Source organism: Leopardus geoffroyi, chromosome X, assembly GCF_018350155.1.
Source record: "Leopardus geoffroyi isolate Oge1 chromosome X, O.geoffroyi_Oge1_pat1.0, whole genome shotgun sequence".
NCBI classification, from domain to species: domain Eukaryota; kingdom Metazoa; phylum Chordata; class Mammalia; order Carnivora; family Felidae; genus Leopardus; species Leopardus geoffroyi.
In genome coordinates, this window is record NC_059343.1 from 45,908,804 (window position 1) to 45,928,368 (window position 19,565).

Here is a 19,565-nt window from a genome sequence, read left to right on the forward strand (position 1 = left end):
GAGAAGAGTTAACATAGTAGGCCTGAAACTACTGTGCTTACAAACATCAGCATGTTGGCCCTTATCTTGCATCCGGGAACTTGAATTTCAGAAGGTTTCCCACCATTCCCTACCTGAGCAGGGTGCTTTATTCTTCCTAAACTGTCCAAACAATATGTTTCATGTTAAACATCTATGAAACATCTCAACACATAGACATCTATGAAAATACCTTTCCTTCTGGGAATCTGAAATCTTGGTGTGTGCTGGGCAGACAGTGCCTACGTGACCAGCCTCCATCCCAAACCTCTGACGCTGTGTTACTCACGAGGTACCCTTGGTAGACAGCATTTCACATGAGTTATCATGATTTGTTGCTGAAGGCACAAATTGTGTGACTCTCCTGGGAAAGGACTCTTGGAAGCTTGCACTGGTTTCCTCCAGATGTTACCCAGGGCACCATTTCCCCTGGGCAATTTTGCTTTCTATCCTTTTGCTGTAATAAATCTTAGCCCTGAGGATGACCTTCACGTCCTCCTGGGGATGCAGCAGAAGCAAGGGTGGTCTTGGGACCTCCGAAACCATGGTGGCAGCCATGGGACTCACTAGCAGGAAAACCCTGACTCACTAAAATATGGTGGAAGACTTTGCGTAAAGAAAGGATGGCACGGTAGAGATGATAAGCTGCTTGTGCCTCAGTGACTATGGATGTGCCCACGATATGAAGGAGCAGCTGAGCTGTTCTGAAAGGTAAATGTTACACACGGAATGCAAAAATAAAAGGTCCAAGTCCAAGAGCGTTGGCTCACTGCATGCCTTGGCTGCTTTAGCCATGCTGGATGCTATGAGGTGAACAAGTGTAGCCAACTTATGACTTGGGTCTTTATTCTCTGGAGGCCAGGGAAAAGGATCCAGACCTTCCCAAAGGTGAACAAAAATGTTGAAAGTTTAACTTGCTGTCTCCTGCACGTGGGAGAAGACAAATTTAATTGGTTGCCTGGGTTAGAAAAAGCTTTACGTAAACTAGAGGCAAAGACGGAGGGGAAGGCATTCCAGCCTTTTCTTCAGCTGGCTTACTGCTGCTGTGGCTGCGCCTCCCAGCATTCCAACCAGGATGTCCCCTGTATGGTCACCCGGTAAGTGTCCACTTACTGCTAGGAGTTTCAGTAAACTTGCAGTGAGAGCGAAAAGGGAGGATTTAAAAGTGGCTTTGTACGTTGTGGCTGTTGGTGCCTGGATGTCTGAGAAAGCTGATGTAAGATGTTAGGCAGGGCCACTGTTCAAAGCAGCTGCCCCCAGCAAGGGTATGACCTGTTCTAGCCTGGCTGCTGGATAAAGGAGAGAGACAAAAGGGACAGGAGGTGATGTAAACCCGTTTTGAAAATTTTGAAAATTCAGAATTTCATCCTGAACAATTCCTAATGATCATGAGTCTTTCTCGTTATGTAATAGAGTTTTCTATGAAAATATTTTGGTCCCTTTTGCTAACAGGCCCTCCTTACAAAAGGTTTGGAGGAGAGCAGGGGATAAATAAAGACACGGAAAGGTTCAGTTTCAGAATTGTACGCACTGATTTTGTAACAGTGGAGAAAACAAACCTGGCACCTGGGGAGAAGCAGAGGGAAGAGGCGAGGACATTAATGGCCTGTGTCTGTCCAGACTATTCTTGGAAATTTTCTATTTTTTGTTAAGGAAACACTCTCAGCGCAGCCTTTGCAAGCCTTTGTGAGCACTGCGAATGCAAATTGACTCCTGAGCCTCGAGCCATACCTGCCAGAGCTCTGACTGTGGGACAGCAGGGGTGGCCCCAGCTCCTGGGCGTTGCACGCATGGCACCTCCACGTGACCTCCACCCTCAGAGAGAGGATGAACTGGTGTCATGGACAGACACAACTTTGGGAAATAACTGCCTCCAGGCATCCCTCTAAAACCAAGGGCTCAAATGAATATTCCAAGTGGACAGGGAGTCCTAGAGGGGAAGGCCCGTGGCGGGAGACCACATTGAGGCCCCGGTGAGCCGTGTTGCCGGATTCGGTGTATGTCCAGCTCTGGGCTCCCTAATGATTGTAAACTCTGTTTCAGGAGAACCACGTGTGCCCGCTAGGATTACCCTTCCTGTGTGTGTGCCCTGACCAGCCCGACACTGCCTCAGCCCGGAAGACGTTCAGGTCAGGTTCTGCTTCTCGACCGGTGTGTGCTGTGCCTGAATTTGTGCGTCAGGCCAGCTAAAAAGAAGGTTCGTACAAAAAACTAAGCAGTAAGTTACCTGTTTTTCTACATTAGACCTTTGTGGTTAGTGCAAATTGTTTTAACTGGTTAAATCTAGGACCCCTGAGGGATGTGATGGAGATCAGTCCTGCAGGCTGGTCTTACCCTACCGCATTGGTCCTAAGACTGAGACCTGTGGCACGTCCCTCCTGCCCTCTGCAGACCGGCATCTGTGTGGTTCATCATCATGACACTAGGTCCATTCATTCCCATTTGACTTCAATTCCACAAGTGTGGACTGGCCTTCTGCCGAGTGTCAGGTCCTCTGGCCTGAAGACACCAAGAGGTGTGTTTCCAACCTTCCACGAGGCAGACACGAGGGAGACAGATATGGAAACAAAGTGGCAATGTTCAGTGACCGCTGGCAGATCACATTGTGAACATCTCCCACTTAATTCCTCCGGTCCTTTCACAGCATAACCTGGAGAAGACCCATCCGGTCAGTACACTTGGGTTCCCCTCATTCTATTTCCTGCACGCACAGCCACAGATATCAAGTGATACTGGCATGTTGTATGAGATGCAAAGCCATGAACAGAATTGCTTTCATTGATGTATTTTCCAAAACAGTCAAGGATTATTGGTACCTTCCCAGGTAAAACAACATGCAAGTATCCCTCAATTTACAGGGAAGTTAACATTTATGGAAAATCCACCTTATGTAAGTCTCTGTCAAAAAGATTTGCCTCCCTGAAACTTTCCCTTTTTAAATACTGATACTTCCCTTTAATCATTTCAACAATCACAGTCTCCCTCTGAAATTTTCAAAATGTGCCATTGTGGTTATAACCCACATAATATGCTGGTCCTTGCCTGGATTTGGTGCGAGGAAATACCATGGCAGCATGGTACTCCCAGGAAGTACTCCCTGGGAAGGATTCCGGGCACCCTCATCCTCTGCCTGCTTTCTGTGATAAGAACGTGTTTCAGGGACAGCTGAGATGTGAGGTAAAGCTTCATTTCAGAGGTCACCACTGCCGTGGAATGTCCACGCCCGGATGGTTTTGTGCTCGTCTTGGCTCTTAGCTCCTGGGACTGGGGTTCTCCTCCTCATTGATGACAAGCCTTTCTAGGTATGGACACCAGAGTAAGGGGCTGGGCAAGGGCTTTAAGCTTCTGTCCTGTTCGGGACAGCAGATGATATCACAGGACAGCTGAAAGGACAAGAGGGAGATGATCTCCTAAGGTCAAAGGCAGGTTTTTGATAGGTGAAGGGAAGACATGTGCCCAAGTTCTGGTTGCGCCAGGCTGACGTGGAGTGGAGTGTGGGTGTAAGAATGAACCAAAGGCTGCGAGGACATGGGGAGAATAGATTGCATAACCTCACATCATATGGTTTACGTGGTCCTCAAAAAAAGCCCGTGCCATCATGAGAACTTAATGTCATCTTCTGTCACCAACCCTACCCACTGGCCACGAAGAGAATGGATTTGAGATAGACCGAAGCTTTCATGGAGAACGTCCAGTGGGGTCGTGATGTCCTCTCAGAAAATCTGCCCTGCCCTTGGTTTGAGTCTCAGGCTGTGCTCATTATGTTCTGCTTTCTGTGTGCTTTCAGATTGGTCTCTCATGTGTGTGTTTGTCTGGAAAGAGTCAGTACATTGAAGTCAGGCTTGCTACCACAGGGATTTAATAAAGTTCTTGAGAGTTTCCTAGGCAGAGTTAAAAATCACAGATTCTAGGGTGCGTGGGTGGCTCAGTTGGTTAAGTATCCGACTCTTGATTTCGGCTCAGGACATGATCTCACAGTTCATGAGAATGAGCTCCGCATTGGGCTCCATGCTAACAGTCCAGAGCCTACTTGGGATTCTCTCTCTTCCTCTGTCTCTGCTGCTACCCGATTCACGTGCATGTTCGCTCTCGCGCACGCACTCTCTCTCCCTCGATAAATAAACATTTTTTTAAAAATCACAGATTCTTAACGTTGTGACCACGCTAAATGAGATTCACTGGGTATGGATCATAGCATGTGCATTTTTAAAAACTTCTTGGGTTCTGACTTAGGAGGACTCCTTGTCTGGGAACTACTGGAGCAGGGCAGTCAGTGGTCCCGTTTTTCTGCTGCCTGGCTTCTCTCTCCATTGTTGTGAGGGTGCAGAAGTGACAACAGTTTGGTGCCTTCTCTGATGCACAAACCCAAGAACTTCAGCTAGGAGACTGATGTGCTGTCTGCTGTACTAACAAGGCTCGGAGAGTATTGTTTCCACAGAGTATCCTGAATCCAGTCCCTGTCAAGCTTCCATCTAAGTGATTGCTGTTGAAATCAAATTTCTGTATACCATGCAGTTCCGTGCTATAAAATCAGTTTGTGTTATATGTTAGGTGTAACTCTAAATATTTTGCAGTGGCCCTTGGATCCTAATATTGACTGAACAAGTACACAGTACAGTGAATTGTCTGCAACGTGGGCCTGCACCACTTACGGCCCGATGCCACTGAGCAAGTTACTTAACATCTGTGTGCCTCGTTTCCATTAGCAACGTGGAAACACTAGTTAGTAGTAAGTGTAGCTACTTCTTGGGGGCAGTTTAGAGTACTGACTGTGTTAAGACAAAAAAAAGTCATCAGGACAGTGCCCGGCATGTGGCAAATTGCCGATCAATTCTAGCCATTGTTGTTACTGTTGTTGTTCCCACATTTCCGGGAAGCATGTTCTGGACAGATGGTGTCAAGACTACCTTTGACTCACTGGAAGGACTTAGCACTATCACTTCGGCTCCTTGGGGACTCAGGAATTGAGTCTGTGGGGCACGGTGGAGGGCGTGTTTTTATTAGCATAACGAGTATTCAGCTCTCCTTATGGGCCATTGGGAAGCCTAAATGCAATGCTAGGTTCCATCATCGTGGGCTCCTATGGAAAACTTGAATGGAAACTTCTCTAGGAAATTAGAACGAATGACCTGTTTGCACATTTTGTACAGTGTTTGGAAAATGAAGTGGTCACTGGATGATGATAGAACACGAGTGTATAAATTTGCGTAAACATTTCAAAGAGTGAAATGTAAAGGCCAAGGACCTCATCATGTGGTGGCTTCTACAGCCATTAGTTGTATTGAACTCCTATTGGGAGTTCAGTCTGGGAAGATGTGAGTCTGGTAAAGATACGAAGCTGTTAACAGTCCAGTTTTCATCAGTAACATTTGTTTTTCTTCCACTCATATTCATTATTCATTTAACAAAAGGCTGGTGTATTAGTATTTTCTGAACTGAGTCATGAGGAGGTGGTAAACAGTGTGTTTGGAGAGTCTTAGGAAAGGTGCAGTGAGGAGAGAATGGGAGTGGAGGATGAGGTGAAAGTGTGCAGGGGGCAGGCAGAGAGAAGGAGTAGCAAACAGGAGGGAAGGATAATGGATACAAGCAGAAGGAAAGAGACAGGAATACAAGCTCACACTTCAGGAGGCTTACTACAGGCCTGGATTTGTTTTTAGCTCTTTCCCTACAGCAATGATTTTAAAATTCATGGAGTATCCACTGCAGCACTGTGAGGTAAGTGTTTTTAAGGGTATCGTCCCTTGTTCCATCCAGATGAGGAAACTGAGACCCGTAGAGGTTAAGGGGTGAAGTAACTTACCCAGAGCCACCTACTCAGCAAGGGCAAGGTCAGGGTTAAATCCAGGTCAGAGAAAAACATACAGAGACATGGGATTTGGCCATAAACTGCAGTGCACCTCAGTGTCCAGTGTCCTTTGGTTCAAAAGACAGGTGAACGTGTAAGACAGCTTATCCTGATTACACTGGATCAGTGCTTGGATAGAACATGATGTCTCAGGTGCACGAGAGACTGTGAGGTGACGAGTCAATACAGGCACATCACTAAGTCGGGATCTGGTTCATATCAAGGTCTATACACGCGTTTGCTGCGGCAGATTTCAGCGTTGGTATCCTCATCACGATCATTATGGACAGTAGTTTATGGTATATATAATGTTTGGAAACAAAACAACAGATAAAATCCTATAGATTTTAAAGTCGTTTTTCTAAAGACTCGATCTCTTTGGTATCTTGACATTTCAAGATAATGAATTGCTTTGATGTCCTTGACAGCTGAAAACGCAATCAGTGCATTTAAAGTAGAGGAGAGCTATGTGGGACAGTAGAGCAGAGCAGTGAGGGAAGCAGAGAGGTTTGGATGGAAGGTTAGCTAAGTCTGCAAGGGCCATGAAAATGCCACAGACGATGCAGGCCAAAACCAAACCAAATCAGACAGCAACTTGCTTGTCCCTAAGAAGAGACAGTTGTGCTATTGAGATAAGTATCTCTATTAAAATTTCTTAGACTTTTGCTCTCTTTTGGCCCCCAGGGTGCAGTGTGTGGTTCTTACAAGGTAGCACTGCTTTGGTCACGCTGTGGGTGAGAGTGGCAGCCTCACCTGAAGCATTCTCCGTTTGTGGGCCACCTGGAGCACGTTACTTGAAGTCTGGAGGCCTACGGATTCATAAGAGAAAACAGAAAGCAAATGCATAGTACAATAGTTAGATCCAGCCACCTCCAGTAGAGCCCTACAGCGCAAGTGAGATGCAGGCACAGGTGTTGTAGTCATTGGTTGGGAAGTAGCAGGGTTGGGTTGGGTGACTCAAAGAAGAAGCATGGAAGTGAGTACAAGGTGAGAAAACACATTAAGAGGGGACAAACAGCGAAAATCCCGTTTTCTGGCCTTGCTTTTCTGCTATGAAAATAGAGTGCTCTAGTATTGTGGGGAGAGGTTACCCTGGTCTGAGGTCCGGGAGGGAATCGCTGCACTTAGTGATGAGCGTTCTGATGACCCACCATGAACAGTAACGAGGGGACACTGAGTGTGTGAAGGCACAAAGGTCTCAGCCTTTACCATAGACAGACTCATAAAGTTTCTTAGCCTTGCTGAGAGTAACGCTGCCTCACCTTACAGAAGCTCGAAGCCGCCATCTGGCAACACCACTGGTGCTCCTCCATCTCCTGATCCAGCTGGGGGGTGGCTGCCCAGGCACTGCTCCCTGAGCTGCATAAGTATGATGGTAACCGTGTGTGTGTGTGTGTGTGTGTGTGTGTGTGTGTGTGTGTGGCAAATATAGGGTGAGAGACTCTATTCATTTAACTATGATTCACTAAATAAGCTTCAGCTCTTACCTAGACACTGTACACACTGTGTTGGGTGCCTGGGCGATACAGTAAACAAAGACACATCACTGCCTTCATGGAGTGAGTTTAAGCCAAATCATTCGAGAATAGTTAATCTAACAATCATATAAGTCAATGTAAAAATTACTACCGTGACTAGTGGTACCTAAGAGGTGTGTTTTATTGAGGTCTGATTGATAGGTAAAGCTATAGGTAAAGGTATTCACATGTACAACCCTTTCTTCTTGTTGGTGTGGTTGTTATTATATGATTATCATTAGCGGTAAGAACACTTTTAACATAAGATAATCTCTTAGCAATTTTAAGTATATAACACAGTATTGTTAGGTAAAGGCACTACGCTCTGTAGGTCTCCAGAACATACTTCTCTTTCATAGTTGTAACTTTGTACCTTTGACCATCACCTCACCATTTACCCCTCCCCTTACCCCTGGCAGCCATTGTTCTACCTTCAGCTTCTAGGAGTCTGACTATTTTAGATTGCACGTAGAAGGGAGATGGCCCAGTATTTGTCTTTCTGTGTCTGGTTTATTTTAGTAGCCATCAAGTCCTCCACGTCCAGATGACATGCTCTTATCTGTGTAAAACCCTGAAGATTCTGACAAAAAGAAATTGTTATACCTAAGGAACCAATTCAGTAACATTACTTTCATTTTTAAAAATAGCTTACTGGATATGAGATTCTTGGTTGTTGAGCATTTTTAAATTTTTTAATTACCCAGTTAGTTCCTTCTGGCCTCCATATTTTCTGCTGAGTAAACTGCTGTTAATTGTAGTTCCCTCATAAGTGACTGGTCATTTTCTCTTGTTGTTTTCACGATTTTCTCCTTGCTTTTGGCTTTCGGCATGTTTACTGTGATGTGTCTATGAATCGCTCATTTATCCTACTTGGAGTTCATTGAGTTGCTTTCAGGCACTGTTTCTTTGAATATTTTTTTCTGCTCCTTTCTGTCTCTGTTCTGGTACTCTCCTGCATCTGTGTTGGTGTTAAGAGTGTTCCATATGTTTGTGCAGCTCAGTTTATTGCCTTCATTTGTTTCCCTCACTTTCTTCAGACTGTATAATCGCTGTCCATCTGTCTTCAAGATTGCTAAATCTTTCTCTGGTAGTTCAACTAGTGTCGATCTCCTCGAGTGAATTTTTCACTTTAGTTACCGCACTTTTCAACTGCAGAACTTGTATTTGGTTCTTTTTTAAATAATTTTTCTCACTTTATTGTTATTCTGTCTTTGATGTGACATTTTCATCATACCTTCCTTTACTTTTTTTGATTGTGGTTTTCTTTGTTCTTTGGACCTGATTATAACAGCTACTTTGAATTCTTTATCAAATCTGACATCTGGTTGCAAGCACCTGCAGTTTCTGTTGCTTATTCATGCTTTCCTGTTTTTTGAATTATCATAATTTTTTTCTTGTCTAACTATCTAAAATATTGGAGCAGTACTGGGTACTGATCCATCCCACCCCTTCCTGGGTTTGTTACCTCTGTTTCCTTGTCTAGTTGTTTAGTGTCTAGCTGGTTTATTTTAGTGGAGTCTGTTTTCTCTCCTTACTCTCGCCCACCCCCACCCTTGTGTTAGGCTTCAGATTTTAGTCCTCAGGGAGAGACGACTTGGGGATGCCTACTGTCCCCTTGGGATGACTGGTTGCGGCAGGCTTCTCTCTGATTGTCTCTTTGCCTGACCACACCCAGCTGTTCCGGTTCACTGACTGTGGGCTACTTGTTCAACTGTTTTCAGCGATACCCTGGATATATTGCTTCATAATCTAAACCAGTGAAATCCATGCTCCTTTGAAGGGCTAGCTGCTGAAGTTACTGTTTCAGAGTTTTTCTGACCCTAGGCAGGCTCCTTGCAGCTGTCTCTTCTCCCTGATTGTCTCAGGTAATCCGGCCAGCCTACAGTTGATCCTCTATGTCCAAGACTTCTACCAGTCTCCTACCGTTTGCCTTGTACCACAACCTCCACTGTTTTGCAAGTGCCCTTAGGCTTGCTTGACCTTCTCCTCAACACCCCTTTGCAAATGAACTTTGTTCCTCTGAGAGGAGCTATCTGCTTCAAAACCTCTGAGCCACAACTCTGTAGTTGGGGAGTGGGGACAATGGCAGCACATTCTTTCTCCTGTTTTTCAGCATTACACTATGTAGCGTTGCTTTTGAAAATTTCCATTTTTAATTGTTTATGGCTGGTATATGGAAGCAGAATTTACTTTTACATACTGACTATGTGTCTCTTCACGTTGCTAAACTCGCTTCTTAATTCAAGTAATGTTTTATGGGTTTTTCTTACAGATTCAGGTGTTGCCAGTGAATAATGACTGTTTTACTTCTTTATTTCTTTACTTCTTTATTTCTGCTTGACTTTTTTATTGGCTAGAACAGCCAGGAAAATATTGACTAGAAGTGGTGAAAGTATGCATACTTACCTTGTTCCCTGTCTCAGGAGGGAAACATTCAGACCTTCAGGATTAACGATTACAGTAGCTTTAGATATTTTTGTAGATGCCAGTTATCGGTTTAAGGATGTTGCCAATAAACTGAATGAATCTTGCCATCTCCCCAACATTCATGTTGAAACCTTTCTCCAGTATGATGGTGATTGGAGGTAGGGCCTTTGGGAGGTGATCAGGTCATTCAGGTGAAGCCCACATGAATGGCATTAGTGCCCTTATAAAAGAGACCCACCCCTGAGAGCTCCCTCGGCCCTCCCGCCATGTGAGGACAAGAAGTCAGCAGTCCGTGAAGCAGGAAGCAGGGCCTCACATCCCAAATCTGCTGGCACCTTGATCTTGGGCTTCCTGGCATCTGGAAATATGAGAAATAGATTTCTCTTGTTTTTAGAAGTCATCCAGTCTGTGGTAGTTTTGTTGCAGCAGCCCTAGGAGACTAAGCTAGAAATCCTTCTTTATTCCTAGTTTGCTAGGAGTTTTTATCAAGTAAATTTATCAAATAAATACTCTTTATGCATCTATTGAGATGCTTATATATTTTTAGTCTGTTATTATGGTCAGTTAGCGTGAGTGATTCTGAAACATTGAACCACTCTCAAAGCTGTGGAACCATTTCACTATGGTATTTTGTCTTTTTTCTATATTGCTGGTTTCAAACAGCCGATATTTTATTTTGGATTATTGCGTCTGTGTCCATGAGTGCTATTGCTCTTGTTAGCCTCAAAAGTAGAACAGCCAGTTATTTTACCAGCAAAAATGAGTTTATTCAGGAATAGCAGAGAATTACAGTTTGGAACAAGCAACCTAAGGCAAAATCCTAGGCAAGTCCGATAAGCAAAGTAGAGGAACGTTATCTTATGGAGAAGAAGGAGGAAGTTGGAAGGGTTGTTTTGAATGAAAGTCCATCGAAGAAAAGCAAGAGTTCGGGGTAATGACAGTTTCTCATTGGCTGAGTTGGAGGCGTAGTCAGTATCTTACAGGACATGCAATGTACATCTTTTCCTGTTGGGGCCTACATGATTCTTTCATGTTGATTATTCTTCTGTTGGGTCTATAACTGACAGTTCTTCCTGTAATTGACGTTGAAGTGGTATGGTTCTCCCTTCTAGGCTCTGGACTCTAGTGAGGTTTCTCTTTTTTTTTTTTTTTCCAGAGTCTGTTATTTATTTTCTTAATTTTTTGTCTTGCTTTCATATCAGGATATTGCTGGCTCTATAACATGTGTTAGGAAGTGTGACCTCATCTTCAGTTGCCTGGAAGACTTTGTTCAAACCTGCATTATTTCTTTCATATGTGTTTGATAGAATTTAAACAGTGAAACCATTCAAGCCTTGAGTTTTATGTGAGGGAAGGGTTTTTGTTTTCTGTTTGATTTAGTGAATTCAATCTCTGACAGATATAAGGCTAGTGGTGTTATTTTCTTGACTGGGGCCTGCGAGCCAGGGCCTTTCAAGGGGTTTTCCCATTTCATCTTTTTTTTGGATAATATTTTCAATAATATTTTCTCATCCACTTCATGTCTGAAAGATCTGTATTGATGTCTCCTCTGGCAGTAGCGATATTAGTAATCCATGTCACTCTGCCCTCATTCCTTATTATCAGTCTGGCTAAACCTATTAGATTTACTGGTCCTGTCATAGAACCAGCTCTTAGTTTCACTGATTCCTTTGTATCGATTTTATGATTTCTAGTAGGTCAATTTCTGTTCAAACCTTCATTATACTTTTTCTGCTTCCCTTAGGTTTAAATTGATTTTGCTTTTCTAATTTCTTAAGGTGACAGTTTAGACAGTTGATTTCAGACAGTTCTTCTTTTCTAATGTAAATATTTAATGATAAAAATTCCCCTCAATGCATTGTTGTAGATTCACCTTACAGATTTTGATATACTGTGTTTTGGTTTTCTACTTCTTGCAGGTTCTTCTTTGATCCCTGCATTATTGAGAAATGCCATTTAATTTCAAAATATTCTGTGGTTTTCCAGACACCTTGCTGCAATTAATTTCTGTTTAATTCTTTGCGGTCAGAGAACCCAGTTTGTATGATTTCAGCCCTTTAGAAGTTGTTGAGATTTACTTTATGGCACAGAATATGGCCTGTCTTGTGAACCTTGTGTGTGCACTTCAGAAGATGGTGTCTTGTGCTGTCCTTCTGTAAGCATCCGTTAGGTCATGGCTGTTGATAGTGTTGCTCGACTGCTCCATATAGTTTCTGATTGTGTTGTCCACTGGTACTGTCAGTTGTGGATGGGGGAATGTTGAAGGCTTCAGCTAACTGATTTCTCTGTTTTTCCTTTTAGTTTTATCAGTTTTTAGCTCTTGTATCAGTTTTTACTAATGCACGCACATTCATGATTTTTGGATCTTCTCGATGACTGGACCTCTTTTATTAAGTAACATCTGTCTTTTCCCCTTGTGATAATCCTCATTCTGAAGTATATTCTCTGTAATATTAATTTAGCCCTTCCAGCTTTTCCTGTGATTCACGTTTGCTGGGTGTATGTGTCTTAGTGTGTTCGGGGTGCAGGAACAAAATACCACAGACTGGGCGGCTTATGAACAAACTTGGTATCTCACAGTTTTGGAGGCTGGAAGTCCAAGATCAGGGTGCCGGCATAGTTGGGTTCTAGTGAGGACCCTCTTCAAAGTCACAGATTTGTGGTTGTGTCCTCACATAGTGGAAGGACAAAGGATCTCTGGAACCTCTTTCATAAGGGCCCTAATCCTATTCATGAGGGCTCTGCCCCAGGGCCTCATCACCTTCCAAAGGCCACACCTCCTAGGTTAGGAGGTATGGGGGTTAGGATTTAACATAGGAATTTTGGAGGAGACATCTTCAAACCATAGCATTATCGATAAATTTTCCTTTCAGTTACTTTTAACTTAATTTATGTATTCATATTTAAAGTGAGATTCCTTTTGACAGTACATAGTTGGGTCTTTCTATTTTTATCTAAAGTGACAAATTAGGTCTTTTAATTGATGTGTAGGCAGTGTACAATTAGTGTGTTAACAGTTTACATTTAAGTCTGCCATCTGGCTGTATATTTTATCCTATGGATATTTTATTCACATTTTCCTTTCCTATTCCCTCTATAATTTTGGATCAGTTGAACATTTGGTGTTATTCCATTTTATCTCCACAATTGGCTTACTTGTTATATATCTTTAAACATTTTTTCGAAACGGTTGCTCTAGGGTTCTAATATATATTGTTGCTTTTCACACTGTGCCTTCAAACGATATTATACCACTTCCTGTACACTGTCAGAATCGTAGGACTATGTACCTTCATGTCCTTTCTCCCAGCCTTAGTGCTATTGTTTTCTTGCATTTTATTTCTACCAAGGTCGTAAACCCCACAATACATTGTTACTATTATTTAGATGGTTTTCTTTTACTGAGATTAAATATAAGGAAAAAATTCATATACGCCCACAACTTTACCACATCCAGCACTATTCAGTTCTTTGTATAGATCCAGATTTTCTTTGGATTTCATTTGCCTTCTTCCTGAGGAACTCCCTTTAACATGTTGTGTAGGGCAGATCTTCTGGCAATGAATTTTCTCAGCTTTTTTATTTCTTTGAAAGTTTTTGTTTCACCTTCATTTTCAACGTTTATTTATTTTTGGGACAGAGAGAGACAGAGCATGAACGGGGGAGGGGCAGAGAGAGAGGGAGACACAGAATCGGAAACAGGCTCCAGGCTCTGAGCCATCAGCCCAGAGCCCGACGCGGGGCTCGAACTCACGGACCGCGAGATCGTGACCTGGCTGAAGTCGGACGCTTAACCGACTGCGCCACCCAGGCGCCCCTCACCTTCATTTTCAAGAAACATTTGCATTAATCAGAAAATTCTGGCTTGCATGGATTCTTTTTTTTTTTTTTTTTAATTTTTTTTTAATGTTTTTATTTTTTTTTATTTTTGAGACACAGAGAGACAGAGCATGAACAGGGGAGGGTCAGAGAGAGGGAGATACAGAATCTGAAACGGGCTCCAGGCTCTGAGCTGTCAGCACAGAGCCCGACGCGGGGCTCGAACTCACGGACCGCGAGATCATGACCTGAGCCGAAGTCGGACGCTTAACCGACTGAGCCACCCAGGCGCCCCTGGCTTGCATGGATTCTGATCAGTCGTCTGCCCATTCTGTCCTGTTTGTTCCCTTGTATGTAATGTGTCTCTTCTTTTCCTTTTCTGTCACAGGAAGTCAGTGTTGGTGTTTGAATCAGTCTTTCCATTAGTTGATTGGGCTTGAGTCCTGTGTTGCTATAATCACTTTAAATATAAAATAGACTTGGGAACCTGGGCGGCTCAGTCAGTTGAGCGTCTGACTTCTGCTCAGGTCATGATCTCCTGGTTCGTGAGTTTGAGTCTGCATTGGGCTCCCTGCTGTCAGCACAGAACCCACTTCAGATCCTCTGTACCCTTCTCTCTCTGCCACTCCCCTGCTTGTGCTCGCTCTTGCGCGCGCATGCTCTCTCTCTCTCTCTCTCTCTCTCTCTCAAAAATTAAATAAACATTTAAAAATAAATATAAAATAGACTTCAGGTTCGGGGTGCAAGATAGATCAGTATACAAAAATCAATTGTATTTCTGTACATTAGCAGTGAATAATCCAAGTAAGTAAGTAAGAAAACAACTTCAGTTATGATAGAGTAAGAAGAATATTTAGGAATTAATTTAACCAAGCAGGTGTGAGAGTTACACACTGAAAATTACAAAACACAGTTGAGAGAGATTAAAGCAAATTTTAAAAAATGGGAAGACTGTGTGTGTTCATCGATTGGGAGACTTGATATTGTTAAGATGGCAACATTCCCCAAATCGATCCAAGCATTCAGTGTAATTCCTATTGATATTCTAACTGCAGCTTTTTAGAAATTGAGAGACTGCTCCTGAAATTTATGTGGAAATTTCATGGACCCAGAATTAATTTAAACAATCTTGCAGGAGACAGCCAAAAGTGGAAGACTCGTGCGTTCCCATTTCAAACATTATTTCAAAACTCCAGTAATGAATACAATGTAGTACTGATTTAAGGATACACTCAGAGATAAACAGAATGGAATTGAGAGTCTGGAAATAACCCGTCTATCTATGGTGAGTTAATTGTTGACAACAGTGCCAAGACAATTAAATGGGGAAGGAGCAGTCATTTCAGTAAATGGTGCTGGGACAACTGGATAGTCAACATTTAAAAGAATCAATTTGAATCCAAACCTCATACCACAGATAAAAATTAAGTCAAAATGGATCCAAGTCCATATGTAAGAACTAACACTATAAAACTTCTTCTGTAAGAGCGTGTAGGAGTAAATCTTTGTGACATTGGGTTAGGTGATGGATTCTTAGCTAGGACATCAAAAGCACAGATAATAAATGAAAAGTTAGGTAAAAATGGCTTCATCAAAATGAGAAAAAGTTTTTGCTTTAAAGGACACCATAAGAAAGTGAAAAAACCAAAAGAATGGGAAGAAGTATTTGTATATCTGATAAGGGCCCAGTAGTCAGAATGTAAAAAGAACTCTTGCAAGATAAGAGTAAAAAGACAACCCAATTAATAATGGGATAAGGGAGGCACCTGGGGTCTCAGTCAGTGAAGTGACCGACTCTTGATTCTGGCTTAGGTCATGATCTCACGGTTCATGAGAATAAGCCCCAAATCAGTCTCTGGGCCAACAGCATGGAGCCTGCTTGGGATTCTCTTTCTCGACCCCTCCCCCTGTTTGAGCGTGTGCGCGCGCGCTCTCTCTCTCTCTCTCTGTCTCAATTAAAAAAATGGGCTAAGCATTTGAATAGACATTTCTATTAAAAAAGATCTGCAGATGCCAAATAAGCACATGAAAAGATGCCCAAAAATATTAGTCGTTAGGAAAACAAAAATTGAAAGCACTATGAATTATAACTTTCCACCCTCTAATATGGATATAATTTAAAAAGCGAAAATAACAAGTGCTGGGGAAGGTGTGGAATAATTGAAATCCTCATACATTGCTGGTGAGAATTCAAAATGGCACAGCTGCTGTGGAAAACAGTTTGGCAGCTCCTCAAAAAGTTAAACAGAGCTGCTGTATGACACAGTTATGCCATCGTAGGTATATATATCCAAGACAAATAAAGAATAAGCCCCCACAAAAACTTGTATACGAGTGTTCCTAGCAGCGTTAATCACAACAAAGTGCCAACAACCCAGTGCCAACCAAATAATGAATATATCACCTGTGGTGATGTATCCATATAGTAGAATATTATCCAGCCACAAAAAGAATGGAGTAGTGATACTTGCTGCAACATGGACGAAAACTGAACACATTATGCTAAGTGAAAGAAGCCAGACTCAAAGGCCACATAATGTAGGATCCTATTTAGTGGATATGCCCAGAATGGACAAATCTGTAGAGACATAAAGCTGCTAGTAAATGTCCAGGGCTCCTGGGAGGGGGGATTGGGCAGGGACTGCTAATGGCGTAGGGTTTCTTCTGGAATTAGATGTTGGTGATGGTTGGCACAACCGTATGTACATAGTAAAAGCCAACAAAAACGGGTGAATTTTATGGAATGTGACTTACAGCTTAACAAAATGAAAAAAAAAATTGTAAAGGAAAGCATTTGCTTTTGAATATGATTTTGGCCATTTTAGAAGTACAGTTGCCTACCCCAGAAGATGTAATACGCTGTCCAGGTCTTGCCTTCACCAGTTTGATCATCAGAGGTGACCACTGTAGTCTGATAGGTGTTTCCGTCTTGTCCCTGTTATCAGTATTTACAAATTGCACCTGCACATACATATACACTTACAGACACTGGTTGAGTTAGGATTACCACTGGTCTGCTACTCCCCATTTGAAAAAAAAAAAAAATAATAATAAAATAAAAATGTCTGGTCAGTACAAATTTGCTCCTCTTACTCTGTTTCAAGGCCAGTGGGTGCTCCATTGTAGGATAGGAACACTTCCATCTTTCATTTACCCTCCCAAAGGTCATTGACTACCAATGGCCATTTAGAGCCCACCCCCACTCCCTGAAATTTGCTATTCTCATTGTACACATACTTCTGTGGCTGTGTAAATATTTCTTTAAGACAAGTTCGTAGCAATGGAAATTGCTGGATCAAGGAAACCTTTTGCTAAGGAAACATCTCTGAAGTACCTTCTTGTGTGCCTGATACCACTGTAAGTGCTGGGGAGACATTAGAGAAGACCCACATATGTTCCTCTTTTCATGAAGCTGAAATTCTACTGAGGGTAGGGACACAGTAGAATCAAATTTTGATAGACGCCGTCAGAGAGCCCTGCAAAGTTCTTTTACCAAGTCACACTACCCTCGGTGTGACTGGAGTAACAAATGCCCCTTTGCTGGCACCCTAAGCACCCCATTCGTGACGTAGGAGATGTAGACAGGAGGCTGGACACTTTATCTCAGGCTCTCTACAAGATCTTGGCGTATGCAAGTGGAATGATCCCTGTGGGGAGTTTAAGAGTAGTGAGACTATGATGGAAGGATGCAGCGCCCATTAGTTTTATTCCTGGGGAGGAGTGGAGCTGGAGGTGATGTGACCCCATCTGGGCAAATTACCAGGGTGTGGGGTGGCAGGAAAGGGTGAAAGGTTGCTAGAGGAGCGGCAGGTTGTACTTTCCTGTAATAGGATGTACCACTGAAGTCCCAGATGAAGCAGTCTCCTCTGGGAGATACAGCTGGAGTGAGGGAGTCTTGTGTTCCCAAAGAAACCATTGCGGGCAGGGTGCAGGGGAGCTCACCACCATGCAAGGACCTCCACCTCTCCGGAGGTCACCATCGTCCCACTTCTGGCCCCAGCCCGTCAGCTGTACAGATTCTAACCAAGTGGGGACCAGGGAACATGGAAGAGGAGCACATGAATGGTTTCCTCATGGGTGAGCAGAGCAGAGATTAAGGACCACACTAGACTGGTTAGTCTAGATGGGATTGCCTGCCAGGATCTTCCAAGGAAAAGAATCCCATTGGCTGGAGGTGGGGTGTCCTTCTCAGGGAGTTTATGGGTGCACAGGTGGGGCTTTGAAGAGTGGAGGTGGAAGTGGAGGGTTTGGAATCATGCCGTGGAACCTCAGGCTGCTCACCAGCAAAAGAGGCTGAAGATGCTACCCAGGTCAGTGGGATCACTGGCTTCTCTTTGTCCTTTAGTCAGTCTTCCTGCAACTTCTTTTTTTAACAGTGCTTCCAGGATCCCACTATAGTGAAATGAGCCCAATAACAAATCACCAAATCTTTCTCCAGTGTCCTGTTATGTGTCCACCAGACTATAAGTCTTGGATGGGCAGAGATATTTCAAAGAGGGGCTCATGACCTACTCCAAGCCAGTTTCTCGAGGGAAACAAGGTGCCCTACTCAACCCAGAGAAGTGAACACTTAGAGGATAGGATTTTAAGCATGAGACAGGAGAGATGTTTGAGTGAGGGCAGGCAAGTAAGAGATAGGTGGGTTCTCATGTCCGTGAGCTTCTCCCCAGTCGTTCCTTAAGCCCTGACTGTATTCACACCTGTGCCTGAAAGGCTGCAGATGCAAGACTGTGTTCCTGGGGGAGGGAAATTCACAATGGCATGAGAGATGGGCCAGTGTGTGTGTCCCCTGAGGAGGACAAGGTGCATGCACCAGGCAGGCCCACGTCAGCCTCGCCGTGGATTCTGCCCGTGAGCAAATAGGCCTGCTCTGGTGTTGGCTTCATGGTGGGAGATCAGGGGGGGAAACGTATGCGCCTCACAGTTTGCACAAAGCCCCACAGGAACTGTGGACACCCTCCTACCACCTTCCCCTTTAAAGCAGAATTAGGCATTGAGAGAAGGGGACAGGTTTCCTTTGGGTGGATGGGGAGATGATAAGGTAGAGAAGCGGGTGGAACAGGGGCACCCTCAGTGGTCAGGTAAGTGGTCTGTGGCAGGTCATCCTGGCACGGCAATGTGAACCCCTTCACCATCTCCTTCCCCCACTGGTGTTCACTGGCTTGCAACAGACCTGCTGACTGAAGGTGTCCTTGTGTTTGGGGCTCACATGGACACTGGGAAAATTGGGAGGCTGCAGTGCCTCCAAGGGTTAGGAGCTGAGAAGGCTGAAGCGAGCAGTGTGTTCAGGGTGAATGGGATGAGGGACAGGCCTTCCACAAGACTGAGAGGGCGTGGATCTACCCTGAGCAGCGTGGGACTGTCCTGTTCTGCCTTCCCCACAGGCTCCGATCCCCACAATGAGGCAACGGCTCCTCAGCAGGAGGGCTCTGGGGCCTTAAGGACAGTGGGAGTCTCCTGAAGATGGCATGAACCCTTCCAACCTAGAAGGTCTCCCCATTTTGATGGGTGGAGGGCTCTACTGTCTGTCAGACGTGTGAGCGGGGGCTTCCCTCCTAGTTGTGGCCTGGGACCAGTGCAGCTGAGTTATTGTCCAGAAACAGCCAATGATGGCCAAACCTGGGGTCATTTATCCCTGGGAAAAGAGGTTCCTCACGTGCCTGGACGGGTGCACTGGGATGGGGGCTAATACTGTGGAGACAGCGGTTTCCCAGAAAGGCTGTCTGTAATTCTGTATTTCAGTCTCTCTGTGCTATTCACTCATGGGGCTGGGTGAGACCTCATTGTGTCTCTGATTGACATGTGTCCTGTATGGAGTGACTTTTTGTGTTCAAAAACAAGATGTCGTTTTACGAGCCATTTTGGGGTCCAGGATTTGAGATGTATGAGCTGTGAGAGGGTCTGTGTCCAGTATGGGAGATCACTGAGCTGTGGAGGGT

At 43.9% G+C, this 19,565-nt stretch overlaps 1 long non-coding RNA gene across 1 annotated transcript in view; it reads left to right on the forward strand.

Moving 5' to 3' along the window:
• The first annotated feature begins 735 nt into the window (after window positions 1–735).
• Window positions 736–19,565, forward strand: part of LOC123595072 — a 29,975-nt gene continuing 11,145 nt past the window's right edge. The window contains exons 1-2 of the long non-coding RNA XR_006711018.1: window positions 736–1,115; window positions 2,062–2,215. This is a non-coding gene — a long non-coding RNA (uncharacterized LOC123595072). The remainder of the gene's footprint in view (window positions 1,116–2,061; window positions 2,216–19,565) is intronic.